A 17,415-nucleotide genomic window follows, 5' to 3' on the forward strand; every position below is an offset into this window, starting at 1 on the left:
ATACAGCACAGCTTTGGTTCTTGAAGCTAGCCTGTAACTCTGAGGTTTGGGACCTCTTTCATACTAACTGAAGTCCCTAACCTTATTCATGGACATATTCCTGTATTGCACAGCCTTCAGACAGTTTTATACATCACACAGTTTCCCTGAACTCAGAGGACTTCAGGACAAAAAAATCCACACATTTCTATCAAATGGATTTAGCAGCTTCCCAGAACTACAGATTAAGGCTGTATATTTTAAAGTGTTCTGAGGCTAGTGATGTAGTTCTCTTTATGTGAGCACCATACATAGCACAGGAACTTTTTATTAGATCTCTATGTAATACTCCAATACTCATATTTATATTGCACATGATAACATTTCATATTATGCTATGAATACTTAGCATGCATAATGGACTTCTAAAGAGCTTGAAGCAATCTTAATATCTTCCTATAAAACAAAGCAAAACAAAAAGAAATTACACAGAAGAACAAATTTTGACCAACTGCGTGCTCCATCCAGGAAAACACTTTAGCATCTGCTCTGTACCTTCTCTGGGGAGTCTTTCTATGCTTAAAATTAGGCAGCCTTTTAAATGCTTTACTGGATTAGCTCCCTAGAGAAAAATCACAAAATTCTACAGTTTGTCACAATATTTCTGATTTAATAAGTCCCTGTGCTTTTGTCAATTGGCATCTGAACATTAATGTTTTCTAAGTAGAGCTGTTGCTTGAGTGAATATGGGTAATAAAAATCTGCAGTGTTGCACAAAGGTGATCGATTCTGTCCTTTCACTTGCCAAAATATATTTTCTGAACCAAATTAATAGTGCAACTTAATTGTAAAGTAGCAGCTGTTATAGTATTCTTGAACAGTTTCTGAACACAGTGTTAGAAGGAGTTATAATTCCAAGGTCTTGAAATACTGTGCATATCTTTACATTCTCTCTCTCTCTCCCTCTCCCTCTTTTTTCTTCTGTGGTCATTATTTTAATGAACAGGTTTAGCTAACACCTCGCAGGGAAGGTAGGCATTAACAGACCCAATTACTATAATATCCATTGCTAATCAAGAGCTATGAAGTGGCTCAGCAGGGAGTCTAACTCATAGCCTAGGACTGATCTCTGCAGAATTTGTGTGTGGAAATGAAATTATCAAAATCCTACCAAATACAGCTTAAGGCATTTTGAATACTTGCCGTGCTTTCTCTACTATCTCCTAGTCTTCAAATCCTCTAAATTGAGACATTGGTCCAACATAGGAAAAAAATTCCAAAATGAGAATAACTAAGACTAGGAATACTAATCCCCAAAGACAGAAGGCCTTTTTTCTTCTTGATACTAAATTCTTTTTCTTCTTGTCATTTGCATTCTTTCAGTTACTGCAAGGTCCAGTACCACGTGGCTACTATATTGCCACTGCTATGTTCTCTAAACAACAACTAGAAATGCATAGAATAGAAATGCATTGTAATAGAAATGCATTGTAGGGTTGGGTCAGCTTTTGGTACCAGTATTTATGTTTTCTTACTCTGATATGTGTGGTATAAAACAAACCACAAACCCATACATTTTACAATTTGAGCCAGAATAAAGAGATGGGACGAAAAGGATAGTTTAAATATAAATTCCTAATTAATTTAGTAAATGTAATTAATTTGAACCAAATCCCAGTGAGCTTAATATTTGCCTAAAGAAAGATTTGGCTAAGAACTTCAGAATCTGACCTTCCTTTATTTTCTTTTTACTTTTTCTTCCTTTTTTTTTCCACCATGTGACAACACCACCATGTAAGCTTACTGATATAAGGGGGAAAATAACAAATTTGTCATTTCTAAGTCATGTAAATATAGTAAAGATCACAGGAAAAAAAATTGTTTCATTGCATTTTACATCTGAACTACAAGTTTAGGAGAAAAATTGAAAGCAAAATTTTAGCTGCATGAAAAGTTTTCTGAACACTTAAAGAGATGAGATAATGTTACAGGACACTGAATTTTAAGAAAGAAAAAAAAAATTCTTCAAGGTTAAGTTTCCCCTTAAGCTAAAGGCAGCACATTTGTTTTGAGGACTGCAATGTGGAATGTGTTACGTTCCTTAAGAGGTGAGAAGAAAGAAAAAGAGTTTCCTGCGTTGTTAGCAGATGACAAGAAAACAAACTATATGATGAGCCAATCCACATTTGGGGTAAATCAATGTTAGCTTGGATGAAAATGTCATTTAAAGCAAAATAAGAGTCCAAGTCCACCTATTGCATTTAATTCAAGATAAAAATTAGAAACTTGGCAGCAGGGATATGTTCTGGCACAAATCCTCCGACACATTCAAGACTTTGGTCAGTCCTACTGCCCGTAAGTGTCTGGCCAGACCTAACAGCTACAATTGTGCATTTGTAGGCTGAACTTCTCAAAAATACCAAAAAAGTTCTCAAAGCTTTAATTGTTAGTTGTTTACTTTGACACATCAAGAAAATATGTACATTGACACTGATTTTTACCCTATAGAGTGTCCAGGTACACAGCCCTTATGAACATCTATTTATGCAAAAAAAGTTCTCCCAGAGGTAACGAAAGCACAGAGGTTATAACTACAATGCGGATCCTTTCACTTTGATAGGAAAAGATGGAAAAATTTGAAAACAAACCAATTTAGAAAGTAGCCAAATTATTTCACCTCAGTTAGAGTTACCAGAGTACTTTATTCCTAGGAAATAAATAACCTTCTGCTTTGGAACTGTAACTTGCAAAAATTGCTTTTGTTTTGTTCATTTTGAATTAATTATTTTGCAGCACAACTGTGTATATATATACAAATATTTCTAATTATTTAGAATATTTCTAAATATTTAGAATATATATATATTTCTAAGAGAAGGAAGGTGATGTTTATTTTCTGTCTTATGAAAACATCATTTCAGAATTAGGCCATAGAAAATTATTCCCAAACAAATAATTATTTTCTTTTTTTAGGTCAAAATACTTTTGACATTCTATACATTCTCTAGAACATGTCAATCTAGACCTACTATCATGTTTGAAACGCTGAAACTTGAGTAAAACCCCTGAACATATACATAGATATAGGCATATAATACATTTACTAAAAAAAGGAGATCATGATCTGGAGGTTGTTTTTTTCTAACATAGCACCTAAAATAGCATGTACAGATGCCAGAAATAGACATGAATAGATATGTAAGAAAGTAAAAATATGTTTATTTCTAATTAACTACTTATTGCAAATCAAATGTTCAACTGTTCAACTGTTCAATGTCAACTGTTAGGTGTTTCTTCAATGAAGAGCATTTATTTATGCATTTTTATTAAAACTGCCTCTTTTCTGAGCAACTTGTAAGGATTACTATCTCTTTCTGCAATAATCTGAAAAGATGTCATGAAAAATGATCAAAAATGTTATCCCAACTTCAAAGATCTTAAACATAAAAAGAGAAAGAAGACAAAAAATTATCTATACATTTGAATACAACTACAATTACTTATCAGGTCTGTACTTCTACAAATATTTCATTAGTGCAATTTCTACTGAAGTTTGTCAAATTTCACTGAGCTTTATGATTTAGCATTTTGATTTATTAGGGGTGTGTGTCATTGGTAAGATTTTATTCATGCTCTGGGATTTCTTAAGATATCAATAAAGAATTAAAAGGAAAAAAATGATTATTTTTAAAAGTACAAATAATTGATAGTTAATATCTGCTGAGTGTCAAAATGAGATTCAGAATCCAGACTCTTAATAGAGAATAGGCACCAAACTGAATACCTTTGGAAAATTCAACTACAAGTGTCAGAATAAAGCAAGAAAAGTTCTTTTTGTGTTTTGAGTTCTGTCTGATTTCATTATTGATAGAATAGACACAACTATTCTTGATAACATGAAAGAGATAAATTATTGCTGAAAACAATGGATTACTTTCTGGTACACATAGAAGCAGCAAAGTGTTCTGAAACTGTACTGGGAACTGAAGATTATGCTGTGTAGTCAGGCTAAAATTAAAGTCTTGACTGCAGGCTTATCAGGTGGCTAAGGGAAAGGAGGAATTATTGAAGAAACTGTGTAATTCAAACTTCAAATCATTGATTTTTTTTAGGATAGAACAGCAAACAGCAACTATTGCAAGGGAGAAACCATTAACAATAAGCAGAATTTTTTCAATGGAAATTACAACATAATTTTAGTATTAATGACAAATTAAATATATTTATGAAGAGTTAATAGGTAACCAATAGGTTGTAATTATCATAACCCATATTCTCAAAGGTTTCCTATGACAGCACTTTGAAGAAAAATGCTTTTTCTGCATTTTGCATCTTTGAAGAAAATGTAGTTAATTGTTGATATTTTCAGCCCATACAGGCACTTGAACTGTATGAAGTCTAACAACTGATGAAAACTATGCCAAAGCTGGGTTGCTGATACTTTTAAAACTGCAATCATTTGATAGAAACTGTGATTTTAGTTAAAATAAAAAACTTACAAACACATTTCACACAGTGTCATTTTTAACATTGGTAAGAGTGGACAAAAAAGAGGTAATAAAGTTAGAAACAGTTCTTACACCACTTTTTATTTGTTCATAGTGGAGAAAATTATTATAAAAAGTCCTAGTTTTATATAAACAGAAGTGATATTCATGTAATTTCACACAGAAGGAAATTTTAATCAGATGTTCAAAGTCATGACAAAATCATTCAAAATTATTTCAATCTCCTTGATTTTTCTTCTCATGACTCCCTTTTTTCTCCCCGCCAATTGGCTCAACTCCTAATAAAATATGGAGAAACACTCCCTGACTATAGAAAAGTGAGACCAGGTGGTGTTTCAAGCGAAACTGGAGATAAGTTTGCAAATTCCTCTAATTGTACATTAGTGCTTCTAAAATGACACAGCAGGGAACTAAGTACAAGCCTCATAGAAACACTATTTTTTCCCTTCAGAAACCCCTACTGTGCTATGTCCTGTGGGGAACCAAGTCACCCTATTTAATTCAGTTTCTTGTCATGTTCCATGGAAGAAATACTTCAAAAATTCTGTTCTTGTTTTAAGGTAAGACTAGCTAGGTTTAAATATACTTGAGTTTTAGAAGATTGTGTTTTCCTTGAGTTGCATCTTCAATCCTTAGAAGAAATTACTCTAAAAACACTCAGAAGAATGCCAGACCTTTCAGATCATAGTCCCAACTACAACATGTTTGGAGGTATTCATGTCAAGGAATTTAAAGCAAGTAAAAGCCCCACTGTACACCAATGCAATGACCAGTAAAGCCTTAAGGGGATATTTGTGATGAATATGGTTTCAAATAAGGTAATGTTTGAATGGGTATGGCTGGAGGGACTCTATTTAGAGTTTCAGCATAAATGAGGTGTTGCTGGAATGCCAGCTCATGGATATATCTAACTGATTGAATTTTTACCCCATAGCCTGAAGGATGCTCATTTAGACATTGGGAGCCTTTTCCAAATGAAATGCAACATGTTTACAGCGTATTTGGATGTCAGACACAACAATCAGCAAGGACTACAGACATTCCAGGGATGTATCTTTCTTTAAATAAAAACAGGTAAAGCAATGAGAAAACCTCAGAAGGATACAAAAGCAATCCAACAACTGGGGGAGAAAAAGCACTTCTCATGGTTAGTCAGAGCAATGGTCTGACAAAGAAAATCTCTGTCACCAAAATAAGGAGGAAGTCTGCTTGCTGCCAGCCTGTGGCTGGTATTTTAAAGGGTAAAGCAATAAACAGCACACAAAGTGACAGGATCAGAGGAGCATGAAGTCATATTTATGTGTTTGGGTTTATCAGCCTTGAAGACTCTGCAGCAAGGTAATTTTGCTTTAACTTTCTAGTGAGCAACACCAATCTGGCTCAGTTCTCAAAACTACAACAGAGAAACTGTGTGCAAATAATTAGTGAGCATACAAAACCTCGAAGAAAAGTCGGTGCAAGCATATGTCATGCAGACAGTCATTTCTGTTTCCCAGAAATAACAGCCTTCATTTGATAGATATAATTTTCCTGCTTTGTCCTTATATAAGACACTTGTACATCTTTCTTTCATGACTGGGCCAGCTGTGCTGGCTGATGTAGGTGGAAATGAAGACACATTGTCAACCTGATCAGCGAGTGACTACCAGTCATATAAGGGTCATATACTCCTCTCTAAAAATTAAAAAAAAAGACAGAAAAAGTTATTAGGAAAAGCAGGTCTTAGTTCCTTATTGGTCAATAACTGCTACAATGTGCACAAGATCTCCAAACTGCATTGCATAAGAACTCAAAAAAGGTTGAAATAGATACCTAAAAGCTGCAAGCCATACTTGGGAAACAATTTTTTATGCTTTTCCACATGAGGTATTTTTTCCTTGAAAGTACACAGAGTCATATATTGTGAATGGATGTTGCAAACATAAGATGAATAACACTAATAGTAATAACTAATAACACTAATAACACTAATGAATAACACTAATAACACTAATAGTAATAATTTGCACAGCGAAAGTGGCCAATAATGTGGATATTTTCTTTTTTCTAAAAATCTTCCCAGGCAAACATATACAGAACTGGCTAAGCGCCTTTTCTTTGTCAGGTAAGAGTCCGGGTGTCCAAAGCCATTTTTATATCATGCACTGTGGCACCTTGCCTTTTGTTCTATTTGTGGTAGGGTGACCCTGATATTAAATGGCTACTCAACCATTAATGCTGTTTAAGAAATACAGTGGCTCATACACATCTCATTAGGCTTAGAACTGAGAAAGTAACAATTTGACTAGGACAGACAAAGAGACTTTGTCCTCTGAACCTGATAACTGCCTTAAGGAGTACTTTATGGCTTACAGCCGTAGACTCAGGAAATACAGTGGCCACCTTTTCCATTAAAAGTCAAAAGGATTTAGTACCTTATGCCCTTAATATACCTTTCCAAATTACTACAAAGTTCCAGCCTTCTGGATGTCAGCCACTAACACAAACCTACTAACTTTCCTCTGTCCAGTTTATTCTAATTGTAGCTCACAGCTTGCACATGACATCAGTCCTCTTCAACTCTGATAAATATGAAACATAACTTGGATCAGACGTTTCCTTTCTTGTTCCACCAAAAGGCCAGTGAGGGACACAGAAGAGCTGCAAAAGAGCCAAAGATGACTTTCCTGACTGAATCATTGTCCAGACTGAATATTTTGCCAGTTATTATCCTGAATGCATGCCAAAGCCAAGCAGAACCACTGCAACTTTTAAATGAATTAAACACATAATTGGTTTATATCAAAGGCGCAACATCCAAACAATAGATAGGATATCGGTAGGTGTATTGCAGCCTCCCTCTGCACTGTTCCCCATGGAAAGGCATGCCATGATGCAGAGAAGATAACAGCTGGTCCTCCTCAATGACTACCTCTAACACAGCCCTTGACATTCAAAAACCCTGTATTTGCTAAAACTGTACTGCATATCATTTTCCAGTTCTTCTGGTGTTTATTGATCTCCCTGTCTCAGCATCTCTCTGTCACTGGTACTATGGTCCTGCCAATGGCTGAGACACCTTCTCAACTCACTTAGATATTAAACACTTCCTTATCATTTGTCCCTGAATTTGGTTTTGTCAATGTCTGCAAAATGCTTTGAGCAAGTTATTCCCGCTGTCCAATAGATGTCTTCTATGGAAGTTGACTGGCCTGAACTCCTGCAGGAAAAGAGGCAGGCCTGCAGAAAGGAGACAGGCTTTCCAGAATTAACAGCTGCAGAACCTGAAGAAGTGCAGCTAATGGTTGTGTTCAATGCAAGCAGCACAGTGGATGACAAGGAGCACACTGGAAGGACCCAGTACTAAAATGGTGTTCATCAAAATTTTCTTGGTTTTTTTTTTACATTTTGTTTCCTGTCTTTAAGCTTTGCTTGGAGAATTATGTCTTTTTTATGTTGAAACAATTAGCAGCTTAATGTTAATTTATTTGACTGCCATTTCACTGCGGTGTTCATCCAATACATCTATCTTTTTCTTGTTACAGATGTTAATTTAACCTGTGCATGGAACCCAGTCTGTGCATGAAATCTTTAATCACCCTTTTTTCTCCTCAGAAAACAGACAGACATTTACAATTCACCTTTTAAAACTGATTTTGGTTCTACAAAGTTGCAAATGGCACAAGTGGTATGAGAAGGAATTTCACCACTTCTGATATTTCAGGACTGATATTGCCTAATCCTAGAGAGGATTTACATGACTACAAAGATGCTCTTGAATTTTTTGTTGGTCTTTACCCAGCACTGAATTCCCAGCAATTCTTGAATTCTCCATAGTAATAACAGACTTTTTTTGTCAGAAAGTCATCATTTAGAACATTTTTGTGCTAACACAGTGATGTGAAAGATCATAACAGAAAGCCTGAATTGTAGCTCAGATATTTACAAGGTTGGTGCTGGGGTTTGTTGTTGGGTTGACATTCCTATTCATTGCTGTTCACATTCACATCCATTTCATCTCCTTTTTTATCCAAGTTACTGGCCTTTCACCAGTATCCAGTGCTTTGGACTTTTGTGCCATTTTTAGTGGGTTTCAGCATCACCTCAATTATATGTGCAGCATTGTAGTCATTGTTAGATGAATTTCCCCTTTATTTTCACCTCACTAGATGACGAATTTTGTGCCAGAAGTAAACATGGCCCATCGTAAGCTAAGAAATGGAGAGTTTCATTTGGTAGAGGATTAAAATTATGCCTCATTAACAACAAACCAGAACACAGCCATACAATCTGATTAACAGATTTTTATTTATCTTGTAGCCTTCACTGATTTTTTGTCCTTTGTATTCACTAATAACACGCCTCTGATTTTCTGCTAATGAATTAGACTTCAGCTGTACAGCATTAAGCTTTTTTCAGCTTGTTCCACTGGATACATTGTTTTGCTTGAAATAAATCCTTTACAAATGAATGAATATTAGCCCTAAGCCTATATTTATGAATGAAGGCTTATTTGTGATACCAAATTGTGCAGTACGGATAGATCCTTTGATGTCATTATTGAATATTTTGTGTTAAGTGTAAAGCAAAGATGCAATGTTATCCAACACAGAATATTACATTAGAATAGGAGAAAAAACATGTTTATCTTGATTAGGACTATTAGATAATTATGACAATATTTTTCCTTAAGAAAAACAGACTTCATTAAAATACACATGTACTTTTTCACCTCACATACATTTCAGATTAACCTCTTTCTAAAATAATGGCTACAAGTTGTCTCATTTGTGATACAAGAAGTTTGCTGCACCCTGATGATTTATTGTCCACTGGCAAAAAAAATATTTAATTAATATTTTAATCTCATTTGCCTGACCTCCAACTACAAAATATCATTTTTTCCTTTTTACCAAGAAAGTGGGTGCAATCAGACCTATATCCTCAGTAGGTGTTAGATGCTTTACTGTATGAAAGTTTGATTTTGGCCATAGGGTGGATTGGCCTCATCTTCTGTAAGCCATATATTGCAGATGGATTTCTCAGTGAAAAAAAAGAAAAAAAAAAAACCACAAACCAACAAAAAACCTCCAAAGAACCCTACCATGGAAGTTTTCAAGATGAATTTTTTGACTTACAAAAGACTTATTTTGTTTCCACATGCACAGTCATGCCTGTATTAGAGAAGCAATAGATAGGAGGTTGTAAAAGAAAAACTACATTAACAACTTAAAACAGGCAAAGAACACTTGTTAAATATCTCACAAATCCTTAAACTAGTTTCTGCAGCAGCCAGTAGCAGTTATATGACTGAATTTTCTAATTCCCAAGTGAACGTTTAGAGAGAAGAGTAACAATGCTCTTTTGAACCCACTTGCTCTCGCCGGAGAGTGTGTCCTCCTTATCCAGGCAAGGTAACCAGGCACAACTTCTTTGGCTTAGCAGTTGCAGACCCTCATTCATGTGCTTTAATCATTGAATTTTTCACACATCACAAGCAGTAGGACCATTTCTCTGATGAGCTCAGAAAAGGCCTCTATTCACCTCCTTTGTTGGAAGTATGAGACACTTTGAAGGTGAGCACTGGCAAGAGTGTTCTTTGATTTAGGGGGAAGTCTTTTCATTCATTTTCTGGTTCTGTTACTGAGATGTGCTATCTTTATTATACAGTGTCTTTTGGATTTCAGCTTTATTTCAGTCCTTTCTTAAACACTGGTGTTCAGCAAAAGCACAGAAGCCTTAGGAAATTAACATCCAAAAATCACACTTCTGAGTGTTTAAGGAGTGGCAATGAAATTGGTAAGACAAGATATGTATATAAACCTCTCCTGAGCTACAGCTGTTCTCAGGGAAGATAAACAACAACCAATGCCCACACAAAGGTCTGGAGTGCACCTGGCAGATTTTTGGACATCCCCTAAGATTTATACAATTATAATGGCTAAAGTTGCAACTCAGCATCTGCTCTTAGCAGCATGTCATTAGACAATGTAGACAGAAGAGTGAGGCCATAAAACAAATCTAGTGCTCAAGAATTTTAATCCACTCTACACTTGACAGCCAAAGAAATTGGACTGACATATCACTAGAAGAGATCTTTTCATCTGCTACTCTTAGTCCTCAGTGACTTCTTTACAATAAAAATTGATGGCATTTTTTTAACAGTCAATATAAAGAGAGTTTGTTGTACTTCATAGAAATGCCCCTCAGAGAACAAGTCTTTTATCCTATTATTTACTATTTCTATATACACTGAAACAATTTAAAGTTAGAAAGATTTCTAATGTGGTGGAGGCTGGAATACAGAGGTGAAAGCCTTTCCATCACTTGGAAAGGGTTCTGAAATATCAGCCAACCAGCACCTACTCACTCAAATGCACTGCAGTCCTGATGGATGGACAGCTTAATGCTGCTATGGTACCCTGCTGATCAATTTATCACACCAGCTATTTCTCCACCATGATCCCCTCAAGGAAAAGAAGGGAGTAGGGTGAATAGAGCCAGGGACATAAAAAGAAGTAAAACAAAATAATCTCCATCAAGCTAGTAGCAATTTCCCAGTGGCACTAGCATCTAACAGGGCCTTTGTACAATATAATAGTGGAACTTACAGTAAGTGGTATGTCATCTTATAGCTCCTACAGTTAAAACTGCAGGGCAGGGGATGTCAGAATGACAGCTGACAGGAAAAACTTTGAAACTAAATTTCATTTATATGGGATTTTTGACTAAAAGGGGCAAAATGAGTTGTTTCAACTAGTAGCATGCCATAATTTTTTGTTGTTATTTAAGCAATTTTCTGAGTGCAGATCTCCTGCAAAGTTAAAGAGACTGTTGATGTGTGGGTTTTAATCTCTTGCTATATAGTACACTTAAAACTTCCAGTACTATACAAGAAGATGAAGATGGTAAGCTCCATCTTCAAAGAAGAAAATTTCCATTACCTTGTTAGTTTTTGCTGAAGTACCAATAATGAAATTTGGATTTTAAAAGGCCATGAAACTTGTTCAATGTACAAAGAAAGAACATTTAGAAAAAGCCTGGTTATCTTTTTCACATCGCACTATGACAAACTTTGCAGAGTGACATATTTAAATCAGTGGTTACATGAACTGAAGAAATTAATACATTAATGGTAATGTAAATTCCAAGAGCTAAGTTTGAGTTTGGGCAGTTTAGTCAACATGACAAATTATACAGGGAAACTTAGATGAGATATTCAATTGCTGGTAAATGAACTGATTTTGAGTCAGTGTTAAACTCCTATTTGAAAGACTCAGGTGTAGAAGTACAGATTAGGCCACTCTGGAGAGGGTAAGAAAGGAAGCCTGAATAATATTTTTTTACTTTTTCAAAGTGGAAGTAGGAAACAAGTCTGACAAGAGATTTGGCTCACAGCAGTGTATAGTCAGTGAAGGAATCTGGAAGCAAGAACAGTAATATCCAGTAGAATGAGTTCAGATATCAAATGGAAAGTAATAGGCTTGGATGACAGAATGGCAGTTTCTTTTTCTATCCCTTCTTTAGCTACCAAAAAACTTCAATAAAAAAATTTTTTCTACACTATTCCACTTTCTGAATTTCACAGAGGCAATAGGTCTAGATTTCACGTTATATTTTTCATTAAAATGTTATTGAAATAGTTATTTCTCTTCTGTTTACAGTGACTGAAAACCAGGGACTTTGTCAAATGAAGTGAGTATTTGAAATGTGCCTTTAGTACTTGTGCAGGGAAAATTATTCCCCTTCTACCCCAAATCAAGAAAGAAATAAGGAAAAACATAAAAAACTCCATCTGTAGAGTACTTTGATAAGACTTCTACTGTCTAATGCTGGAAGAGTATTATGAGGAAATGTATTTGCTTAGACATCCGATACAGGCCTTAGTTGGAGATGGGATGCAGATTTAAATTAATATTTCATTAATTTGTTCAAGAGGAGGGTGGTGCATCACTGGTTACAGAGAGAAGCTATACCTTGTGTATCATTGGAGTTTTTCAAGACAGTCACAGAAAGCCATAGCTGAGTTTATCTTCACAATTATTCAGTTTCAAGAAGGATTCTGGACTGTAGATCTGCAGAGGTACCTTCTAAGCAACATTTCTGTACAGAATTCCATGAAAATCATTATATTACATTATATTCTTACAAAATACTTCTAAGTTTTAAGTAAGTTGAATATAGGCATGCTAAATTTGTACCTATATATTTTCAAATTTCTATAAATTGTTTATATTTGACAGAAAACTGAATAGAAGAAAAAGTTCCTTTCAAATAGTCTTTCATGTTTACTATTTTCAAGCCAAACAAAACACACACTTCCTGATCACTCATTCCCACAGAAATTAAAAACATACCCAAGCAGAGGTGAGGACAAATAGGTTTAAAAACACCAGGTGGTCTCCAAAACTTACAAAATGAACTGCTAAAGCATTATTTGAATCCATCATTTGAATCCACTGCCATAAAGCTGTGAGGAGAAATTATGGTTCCTGCTAATTGGTGGGCTGGGGAGGATGGATTTGAAGTGTCATAAAACAGCTTGCTAACCCGTGTGTGGTACCTAGCAGCACAGATAACCCAGAGTCTTTTCCACTGGAAAAGGTGGCAAGTAGAGAAAAAAGCTTTTGGAAGACTGCAGATGAAGACCCTGTCTGCAGCAGGCAACGCAGACAATGGTATGTGCACCCAGCTTACATTCAGATAAAGGGAGAGTCACTGGGTTGCACTGCCTTAAAGGCCCTGAAATCAGAGTGCAAGAACAGAGAAAGATACCATTGGTGGCAACCAGATGAATTACTATTTAGCAAAGTGCTTAGGATTGCAACAAAAAGAGGTTCCTGCTGTGGGTGCTGCACTTCAGTGCAACAGCAGAGCTCATCGACATGTGGTTGTCACTGATTTGCTGCCTGGTACTAAAAAGAGAAGAGAGAAATCATTTCTGTAGGCTTTTAGAACAGGCTCTTTTCTTTCTGGTTACAAGATGCTTATAAACAACAAAATATTTATTTTCCTGCATCATGGGAGGGAGAAAACATTAAAAAAGCCTCAACATCGCATCCAGATGTGTTGCTTTTTTTACTACATGTGTCTTTACTGAGCATCAGTATTGAATACTACAAATAATGGAGTCCCTCCTAGGAAAAAGATTTTTTATGAGGGTATTTGTTCTAATTTTCTCAGAATACTCTTGTCGCAGACATCTTTTCACTAAAAATCCTTTCTTTAGGATTTTTCCTTCTGAGAAGCTGAGAGGCCTCAGAGACAGAATGTAAAGAATGGTTGTCTGCTGCTGTGGAATGCAACAGGTCCACCTGTGATCAGCCCATCTTGGATGTTTATAATTAATGGACAATCAAGGACTGGGCTATCTCGGACAGAGTCCGAGAGAGCTGTCTTTGTTTTCATTCTTTTCTTTTCTATTCTTAGCTTAGCTACCTTCTGAGAAAACCCTGTCCTTCTTTTTCTTTTTAGTATAGTTATAATGTATATATATATATATATATATCATAAACTAATAAATCAAGCCTTCTGATCATGGAGTCAACATTCTCGTCTCTTCCCTCATCCAAGAACCCCTGTGAACACGGTCACATACTCTCTTTGTTTACCGCCTTACACTGAACATGATTTTAAAAGTTATTTGCCTAGGGATGCTGAAAGAATGAGAGGTTGGTTGTTTTCTTTTTTTGCTTCCTGAGCCCCTAACACAGGAAAAATATTATGATATATACTGTAATTATTTCTTTTAGACAAGGACTTTCACAAAGACACAAATATGATATCCACAGCCCCTTTAGACATCTCACTTAAGTAATTCAATCTTTTGCTCTTCAAGAGCAGCCTATTACAAAGCAAATTGGTGCTTTGTTTCTCTTTAACAATTTTTCTTCTCTGATATCCTAATCTTGCCAGTCAGTTAGGAGGAGCACGTTCTTCCATTTGCTTGAATAAACTACTGTAAAAAGTACTCAATGACCTACATGAATATAATGTTCAATTTACTCCCTAGTAGGACTGAATGACAAAGGAAAGGTGACTTTTAATGATTCTAAAAGCATTGAATGAGATCAATAAACCATCAAACATTTGATCCCAGGAGACCTCTTAGCAGCTCTCTTTGCTCATAGTTTCCTTTCAGAGAAGATTGTAGGTGAAAATGAAGTTCTCTGTCTGTTAATGGATTTTTAGGCTCTTTCCTATGCATTAAGTAGAGTATAATTAGCACCTGCATTCTTGAAGCTTTCAAGAATGTTACTTGTGTCTGTCTGATATTTTCTTGTTTTGATGAAAGCTGCAACCCTTCATCCTCAAGAGCTTTGTTCAAAAAAATACTTCATGCACGAAAACTGTGCCATAAGTAATTATTTGATTTAGCAAGATTTTTTTTCATAGAAAAGTCTTAAGTTAATTTTGAACAAATAGATTAAAATCTAAATACTACAGATAAATATAGACTCTTCCAACATGTCTCATTCAGTTCATTAGAGATATTTATGTTTTACATGGCCATCTGAGTCCTTTTTTAAGTCTATTTTCCCTCAAGAGAAAAAGCAGGATGTCTAGGTAGCTCCGGGCTTAATGCACCATGGGAATGGTATCCATGTGAAAGGGTATTTTGGTGGGAAAAAAAGGTCATATCAATCAGTTCAACAGCAACCAAAATGAACTAGTTTTAACAATTAATTAACTTTACCAGATGTTCTCATTTGCATTACCGATTCCCACTGACCCAATTGATACAACAGTAAAGAATTACTCTTTTAAAAGTCTACATTATGGTAATATATATATCTTTGGGTTTCTACCTTTTTTTTTCCTTCCTGTGTCATAGAGGCAGCCAGAATTTCAGGGATTTGGCAGATGAGCATCTTTCCAATGGAAGCTTCTTCCATGTAGAGATTACTACTGCTTTTAAGTATTTACTTGTATAAAATCTGCTTGTAATTGAAGAAGCTATTTATTTAATTTCAAAGATATGGTCACAGAGAATGGAACACAAATGTCCCTGTGTTCTACTAGCACATTAGAGACATAAAAAGAAAGCAATCTGAAAAAAAGTGTAACTGTTCTATTTCTCGAACTTAGTTCTATACAGAATCCATATCTTGAAAACTAAGTTTTGTCCACCTATTTTAAAATATACATATGTATTTGTATGACAAGGGAGAATGAAATGCATACGCATAGATAAGAAAGTACAGTAATTGCCAAAATGAATGTAAATAGAAATCCAACTAACATGTTTTCTCTGACAGAGGTACCTGATACACCAAAGAATAATCAGATATATAACTAAATTTTTTAAAAGAGGATTCCTGTTTATAAAATGACTCTTGTTACAATTTGATAGAACAGGGATTTTGGCGTGCTAGATTAGGTTAATGGACACATTTTGACAATATAAGCTTGTCACTCTCTGCTTTAAAGGAACTCTGTTATACAGTTAGTTGTATAACACAGTTACAAAGCTTTGAGTTTAAGGACCAAAAGAACTTGCTCTCTGTTTGTGAGGTAAATTGACATTTAAAGCAGTTTGCTGGAGCATGGCTACCAGGTCTGAACTTCAAGGTATTTTCTGAATTCTACTGCTTTCTTCATTACATCTCACTGAACAACAAACCCATCACTGACTGTCTCTTCCTTCATTTCCTAAATGGAAAAATAGAAATGACAAAGCAAAGCAAAGCCATCTTTTTAATTTGATCAATTCACAATACACTGATTGAGCCAGAGGCTGGCAGTCAGGAAATGCACACATGTCAGTGAGAACAAGGAGACACATCTTCCCTGTGCGCCAAGGATTATGCATGTATACACAGGCACCCAAAAATATTTCTTTCTAAAGGAAAGACACTAAAAATCTTGCTCAGATAAATTGAATACTTGGTTATGTTATTAGAGAGCTGTAATTTTACATGGAAATTCATAAGCAATTTCTCATGTAGTTTCCCACATTTCCTTAGAATAATCCAATTATACTAAAATGAAGCCATATTCCCAGAAACATTGGTGACTTTTAGGCTAAACTAATGTACTTGGAACAAGGCCACAGAAGTCATTTTAGCAGTATTTAGAATTACAACCAGTTACTGAAAGGTATGTTATTTTCACACTGGAATACAAATCCTGTTTTTTACTGAGCAATAGAGGGATTTTTTTCTCCCACTCTTTTCACTAACCCCCTTATTCCTCCTACATTTTCCAAACCTAAAATGGCTTTTTGCAATGATCATTTTGCAGAAGAAATTCAGGCTTAATATTTTCCACAAAATTTCCTCCTTTTTTATTTGCTTTTTAATTTTCCATGAAAATATAATTTAAGAAATTGAAACTTGCTTCCATTTTTCTTTTAAATTAGCCATTATTAAAAAAAAAAAGTAATTCTCAGATTCCCAGTCAGACAAATCCAAATTTCATTCCATATCCAATTGCAGTTATGAATTCAGTGTTATTTTAACCTTTAACTCCCTTGTCTCAAGTTAAATCATCAACGGTAACTATTTTAATTTGTGCAGTGTCTGAATTGCCAAAAGCTGGTAGATTACTACATAAGGATTTACATGATGATACACTTTAAAAATTAAAACTTTTATTAATAAGAATCCTTCACTGAAATCTGAGCGCATATATTCCTTCCCTGTTTTATCTTCCCTTGCCCTTCAGGCAGACACTTTATCAGAGGAATATAATAAAAAGATGGTTAATCTGATCTATAACCTATAGGTTATGGACAACAACTTTGTTTGGCATTGACAGCAACCTCTGAACTGTTCCCAATAATGCAGCTCTAAGAAATCTAAGTACTGGAAATTAACAGGTTTTAAAATCAATGGGATCACCCTGAGAAGTTTAAATCCAAATGCTTACCTAGGCTTCTTATTAAAATAAATTAAAATCAGAAAGCTTCAGATAACCATAAAAACAGGTACACTCTGTTCATGATGGG

This window comes from Molothrus ater, chromosome 7, assembly GCF_012460135.2.
Source record: "Molothrus ater isolate BHLD 08-10-18 breed brown headed cowbird chromosome 7, BPBGC_Mater_1.1, whole genome shotgun sequence".
In the NCBI taxonomy this organism is placed as follows: domain Eukaryota; kingdom Metazoa; phylum Chordata; class Aves; order Passeriformes; family Icteridae; genus Molothrus; species Molothrus ater.